The 7,370-nt window shown below is 39.6% G+C and overlaps 1 non-coding gene across 1 annotated transcript; it reads left to right on the forward strand.

Moving 5' to 3' along the window:
- The first annotated feature begins 2,125 nt into the window (after positions 1–2,125).
- LOC140312472 (U5 spliceosomal RNA) lies at positions 2,126–2,239 on the forward strand. The gene has a single exon (XR_011916966.1). It is a non-coding gene; the product is annotated as a U5 spliceosomal RNA (small nuclear RNA).
- The last annotated feature ends 5,131 nt before the right edge of the window (positions 2,240–7,370 follow it).

The following is a 7,370-nucleotide window of genomic DNA, read 5'->3' on the forward strand; positions in this document are numbered from 1 at the left end:
CTGTCAGTGTAAACGTTAACAACCTTTTTGTTATTTAATTTATAAGCTTCAGTTAAAGCTACCAATTCGACTGCTTGAACAGAGTAATTTTTTGGTAGTGGTTGTTTTAAGAAAACAGTTTCTGTTACTACTGCAAATCCTGTAGCATTTGTGCCATCAGGGTTTTTTGCTTGACCTGTCGAATAAATATAGTTATTTCTGCATTTTCATAACGTATATCAGTTAAGTCTGGCCTGGATAAAACACTGATGGTTATTTCTGACATGCAATCATGAGGCTTTCCATCTGTGGGGTAGGTAGCAGTGTGGATGGATTAAGTGTAGCACATCTCTCAACAACAAGGTGTGGCTGTGAAAGAAGAACAGTTATGTAGGAGAGATGTCTGGTAAAGATATTTTGTTAAGTAACCATATCACAGCCACTGCATGAGGTACCTTAAGTGTTAATTGGTGAAATAACACCATAATTGTTGATGCCTGCACTGCCAATGGCTTCTGGCCATTGATTCAAAAATACGATCTCGTCACTTTTTCCCCCTTTCAGTGGACACTGGCCCCTAATTACCGCAATTCAGCAGGGGGTCTTTCATTAGGAGTACTGGACTCCCCCGTGCACGGTTTCAGCTCCGACCCTGGACGGCGGAAAAAACGTCGAGATCTGGTTTGAGGACCCAATTGTTGAGAAAATTCTCTCAATGAGACTCAGAGTTGCTGGAGTCAGTTAATGCAAAGGTTTAATCTTGCAGCAAGCTCAAGAATGTGTGTGTGTATGGGTGTATGTGTGCGAACGTGTGTGTGAGTTTGTGTGTGTGAGAGTTTAAAGAACCTGTTATCCACAGGCAGGTCTTAACTAGTATGGCACGGGTCCAGCCTGTCTCATCTTTTTTGGAAGGTCCAGTGCTCGGCCGTAAACCTTCTGTCTGTTTGGACTCTCACATACATTCGGTTAATCATAGAAAAACGAGAACAAAACTTTTTAGCCCCTTAAATTCATAAAACAGACATGGTGTAGTTATTTCCATTCTAGAAAATAAGAGTAATCACCACCATTCCTATAAAATCTGGATATTCTGACAATCTGAATCTTTTTTAAATGTTCGATGAAGCCCTTTGCTGTTCTATTTAGAGACTCAGCTGATCATACACCACTTTCACTTTAAAACTGATAAAAAGAAAAAATAAATGAATGCCTATCAACAAATGTGGGATCTAAACTCTACTGCTTCCTCTAAAATAATTTCCTTTTTCAATTCAGAAATGTGTGTGTGTAAGTCACAACACCCGTGACACCAAAACGGCTTTCTTTTCTCTCTTTTCTCTACACTCTGCACTGTGAGCACACACACCAAATCAGAAAGGCTTTTTTCTCTCTTTTCTACATTATTGACTGTGGGGACACAAAACCGCTCTCTCTTTTTTTTTTTTTGATTGTGTGCCAGGGCGTTGTCTCACGTATTAGATTATGCTTAAGATACGAATGGGTTTATCAGTCACATCAGAATCCATACATACTGATCCTCCCGCAATAAAATGGTCGGATCTTATCAAACACACTTTGTTTCTTGTGACAAACAAGTCAGCGAAACAGCGTATACACGTCAAGACACTGAATCAAGTTTGCCACAAGAACTCATAAGTTTGGCAGTATTGCTCTGCCGTCAGCAATCATAAACCCCTTTTATTTTTGTGAGACATGTGCAGGCACCTGTTCATCTACTGTTCTATCACTATGAATTAGTTTATCTATTATAACATTTTAGGACACACCACACAGTTAACAACCAGAGTGAAGCGTGTCAAAGCCCAAACATGTAACATTCAACAGGACACTTACACAACACATTCAAATCAAACAGTCAGACAACATACAAGAACATATACCCCAGCCGGCATTGCTCCCTGCCTATTTTCCTACAGCTCACTGTGCGCACACCTTTATTCACAAACTCTTCAACTTATACTCTTTTACCGAAGCTGCTACAGCTCGATTGGCCGAATACCCTTAGATCCTATTTCGGTGAATTTGACATCTGCCTTACATGTAACAGATTAGCGGTTTAGCGTCTCAACCAAGCAAAGCTCACCATGGGGAAGGTGATGCCCTGCTCCCGCAGTGACGGATAATCGTACTCTGGTTTCTCTTCATAACGTACAAGTCTTTCGCCTTTTACTAAAGACTTCCATGGAGAAGAGCACTAATGAGTTGTTTCTATTTTTGGCAGGCTTTACCTTTGCGGGTGAAGCCCTTTCTGTCTGTGCAAAAGAAATATTTTTACTGTGCAGAGTGACTTCTCTGAGTAGAGTCGCCTTACTTGTTGTGACTGTGCCGATGTTCGAAGCTGGAGCGCTAAGTTGTTGCTTGAATGGTGCTTGCTGGAGCGTGCGGGAGTGCAAAATTATACCATTTAAAAGGGCTGAAGAGTGCTCAGTGCAGCGGGTGGGCGGAGATGCAAAGTGACACTCTGGCCACCTCGAAAACCGAGGTTACGTCCACTACCAGGGGCAGCCCAAGCTCTGCCGCAAGTGCGGTGAGCATGGGCACCTGGTTGAGGCTTGTACCAAGGTGATATGTGGGAAGTGCAGATAAATTGGGCACACTTTTGGAGAGTGTTCAAATGGCAGGAAATCTAATCTCTGTGGATAATTAAATCACCTCTTCAGAGATTGCCCTAAATCTGTTGGCAGATTTAGGGCAACAAATTAAAGACGGTAAAGCCACAGTCAAGCCAACAAAGAGAAGGACCAGAGGTGGCAGTTGGTGAACAAAGTGAAGAGGTTGACCCAATAAATTCAAACTTCCCGCCAAAAGCTTGGATTGGAAGTGAGGAGCAAAAAGGGGAGGGGCCTGTAGAGGCCTCACCACTCAGTGCTGAAGTCTGTGAGAATTCACAAGCATAGGGTGGAGCTACGCTAAATGAGGAGGAAGAGCAGACAGGTGAGTCTAGTGAAGATACCGAAAGCCCGACTATACACCATCAAAAGCGGGAGCGGAGGTGTTCAGCTGTAGGAAGGTCTGAATGTCCATCAATAATTGCTAGAAAACATGAAAGAAAATTTTCGAATATCAAACCGCACATGATCATAAGCGGGAGAGGAGGTGTTCAGCTGCAAGACGGTGTGAATGTCCGACCATAGTTTGTAAAAAGCGGGTAAGAAAAGGTTCGTATGCCCGAATATACACCATCAAAAGCGGAAGCGGAGGTGTTCGGCTGCAAGAAGGTGTGAACGTCCGACCAAAGTTTGTAAAAAGCAGTTAAGAAAAGGTTAGAATATCCAACCAAACATAATCAAAAGCGGGAGAAGTGGTGTTCGGCTGCAAGTAGGTGTGAATGTCCAGCCATAATTACTCACAAACGGGTAAGAAAAGGTAGTATTGCCAGACCATACATGATCAAAACAGGGAGCGGAGGTGGTTCAGCTGCAAGAAGGTGTGAATGTCTGACTAAAGTTTGTAAAAAGCGGGTAAGACAAGGTGCGAATGCCCGACAATGTATGATCAAAAGAGGGAGCGGAGGTTTTAGGCTGCAAGAAGGTCTGAATGTCCACCCACAATTCCTGAAAAATGGGTAAAAAAAGGGTGCGAATGCCCAACCATACATCATCAAAAGCAGGAGTGGATGTGTTCAGCTACAAAAAGGTTTGAATGTCCATCAGTAATTGCTTTAAAACATGAAAGAAAATTTTCGAATATCAAACCGCACATGATCATAAGCGGGAGAGGAGGTGTTCATCTGCAAGAAGGTGTGAATGTCCACCCATAATTACTCAAAAATGGGTAAGAAAAGGTGCGAATGCCCAACCATACATCATCAAAAGCAGGAGTGGATGTGTTCGGCTACAAGAAGGTTTGAATGTCCGACCATAGTTTGTAAAAAGCGGGTAAGAAAAGGTTCGAATGCCCAAATATATACCATCAAAAGCGGAAGCGGAGGTGTTCGGCTGCAAGAAGGTGTGAACGTCTGTCCAAAGTTTGTAAAAAGCAGTTAAAAAAAGGTTCGAATATCCAACCAAACATAATCAAAAGCGGGAGCAGAGCTGTTCGACTTTAAGTAGGTGTGAATGTCAGATCATAATTTGCAAAAAGCTGATGAAAAAGGGTGAGAATGCCCGACTATACATCATCAAAAGCGGGAGAAGTGGTGTTCGGCTGCAAGTAGGTGTGAATATCCACCCATAATTACTCACAAACGGGTAAGAAAAGGTAGTATTGCCAGACCATACATGATCAAAACAGGGAGCGGAGGTGGCTCAGCTGCAAGGTGTGAATTTGTGACTAAAGTTTGTAAAAAGCGGGTAAGACAAGGTGCGAATGCCCGACAATGTATGATCAAAAGAGGGAGCGGAGGTTTTCGGCTGCAAGGTCTGAATGTCCAACCATAATTTGTAAAAACCGGGGAAGAAAATGCTCGAAAGCCCGACTATACACCATCAAAAGCGGGAGCGGAGGAGTTCAGCTGCAAGAAGGTCTGAATGTCCACCAATAATTACTGAAAAATGGTTAAGAAAAGGTGCGAATGCCCAACCATACATCATCAAAAGCAGGAGTGGATGTGTTCGGCTACAAGAAGGTTTGAATGTCCGACCATCGTTTGTAAAAGGCGGGTAAGAAAAGGTTCGAATGCCTGAACATACACCATCAAAAGCGGGAGCGGAGGAGTTCAGCTGCAAGAAGGTCTGAATGTCAGATCATAATTTGCAAAAAGCTGATGAGAAAGGGTGAGAATGCCCGACTAAAGGTAGTATTGCCAGACCATACATGATCAAAATAGGGAGCGGAGGTGGTTCAGCTGCAAGAAGGTGTGAATGTCCGACTAAAGTTTGTAAAAAGCGGGTAAGACACGGTGTTCAGCTGTAAGACGGTCTGAATGTCCATCAATAATTGCTAGAAAACATGAAAGAAAATTTTCGAATATCAAACCGCACATGATCATAAGCGGGAGAGAAGGTGTTCGACTGCAAGTAGGTATGAATGTCAGATCATAATTTCTAAAAAGCGGGTAAGAAAAGTTAAGAATTCCCAACCATAAATTATCAAAAGCGGCAGCAGAGATGTTCGGCTGGTATTTATCAATGTCTAGATAGATTTCAACAAAAATCATGAGTTCTGCATGATTTGGGATCTTGCTTATAAAATGCATTTCTTCACTCAAACTATGTTAAAACAGTTTTGTCCTTCATATTTACCATGTCTAGAAAGATTTAAACAAAAAAAAAACAACGATGTACTTTGCAGTAAAAGAAAGAGCAAATCTAAAGTTTCAGGAATCCGAGTATAAGCTTGCTTTCATGAGTTCTGCACGATTTCGGATTTTGCTATAAAATGAATTCCTTCACTCAAACTAAATTAAAACTTCTTTGTCCTTCCATATTTATCAATGTCGAGATAGATTTAAACAAAAAAAAACACATTATACTTTGCAATATAAGAAAGAGCAACACTGAGGGATCAGGAATCCGAGAATAAGCTTTTCATGAGTTCTGCATGTGTTGGGATTTTGTTTTAAAATGAATTCCTTCACTCAAACTATGTTAAAACTGCTTTGTCCTTCATATGTACCCATTTCTACATACATTTCAAGCATAAACTTCCTCATTTTACCTTGAATGAGAAAGAACCACACTTGTGATTAAGCCATACGCCCCTTTTGAGGAGTTCTGCATGCTTTTGGATTTTATCTATAAAATGAATTCCTTCACTCAAACTATGTTAAAACGGCTTTTACCTTAATATTTATCAATGTCTAGATAGATTTAAACAAAAAAACAACGTTGTACTTTATTATTTTCATGAGTTCTGCACGATTTCGGATTTTACTATAAAATGAATTCCTTCACTCAAACTATGTTAAAACTGCTTTTAACTTCATATTTATCAATGTCTAGATCGACTTCAACAAAGAACAACATTGTATTTTGCAGTAGAAGAAAGAGCAACACTGAAGGATCAGGAATCCGAGAATAAGCTTCTTTTCATACGTTCTGCATGATTTGGGATTTTATGTATAAAATGAATTCCTTCACTCAAACCAAGTGAAAACTGGTTTGTCCTTCATATTTATCAATGTCTAGATCGACTTCAACAAAGAACAACATTGGATTTTGCAGTAGAAGAAAGAGCAACACTGAAGGATCAGGAATCCGAGAATAAGCTTATTTTCATACGTTCTGCATGATTTGGGATTTTGCTATAAAATTCCTTCACTCAAACTATGTTAAAACTGCTTTTAACTTCATATTTATCAATGTCTAGATCGACTTCAACAAAGAACAACATTGGATTTTGCAGTAGAAGAAAGAGCAACACTGAAGGATCAGGAAATCGAGAATAAGCTTCTTTTCATACGTTCTGCATAATTTGGGATTTTATGTATAAAATGAATTCCTTCACTCAAACCAAGTGAAAACTGCTTTGTCCTTCATATTTATCAATGTCTAGATCGACTTCAACAAAGAACAACATTGGATTTTGCAGTATAGGAAAGAGCAACACTAGAGGATCAGGAATCCGAGAATAAGCTTATTTTCATACGTTCTGCTTGATTTCGGATTTTCCTATAAAATTAATTGCTTTTCTCAAACTATGTTAAAACTGCTTTGTCCTTCATAGTTATCCATGTCTAAAAATGTATCAAGCATAAAGTTCCTCATATTACCCTGAATGAGAAAGAAGCATCCCTTTGGTTGAGCAATACGTTCCTTTTGAGGAGTTATGCATGATTTCGGATTTTGCTTTAAAATTAATTCCTTCACTCAAACCAACTGGAAACTGCTTTGTCCTTCATATTTATCAATGTCTAGATCAATTTCAACTTCTTCTACTGCAAAGTCCAATGTTGTTTGTTGTTGAAGTCGATCTAGACATTGATAAATATGAAGGTAAAAGCAGTTTTCATTCTGTTTGAGTGAAGGAATTTATTTAATAGCAAAATCCCAAATCATGCAGAACTCCTCAAAAGGAACGTATGGCTTAATCACAAGTGTGGTTCTTTCTTATTCAGGGTAATATGAGGAAGTTTATGCTTCAAACATTTTTAGACATGGATAACAATGAAGGACAAAGCAGTTTTAACATAGTTTGATTGAAGGAATTCATTTTAAAACAAAATCCCAAAACATGCAGAACACATGAAAAGCTTATTCTCGGATTCCTGATCCTTCTGTGTTGCTCTTTCTTATATTGCAAAGTACAACGTGGTTTTTTGTTTTGTTTAAATCTATCTCGACATTGATAAATATGGAAGGACAAAGCAGTTTTAACTTGGTTTGAGCAAAGCAATTCATTTTATAGCAAAATCCGAAATCAGAACTCATGAAAGCAAGCTTATACTCGGATTCCTGAAACTTTAGATTTAATCTTTCTTTTACTGCAAA

This window comes from Leuresthes tenuis, unplaced genomic scaffold (genome assembly GCF_036924035.1).
Source record: "Leuresthes tenuis unplaced genomic scaffold, fLeuTen1.0.hap1 SCAF_7, whole genome shotgun sequence".
NCBI classification, from domain to species: Eukaryota; Metazoa; Chordata; class Actinopteri; order Atheriniformes; family Atherinopsidae; genus Leuresthes; species Leuresthes tenuis.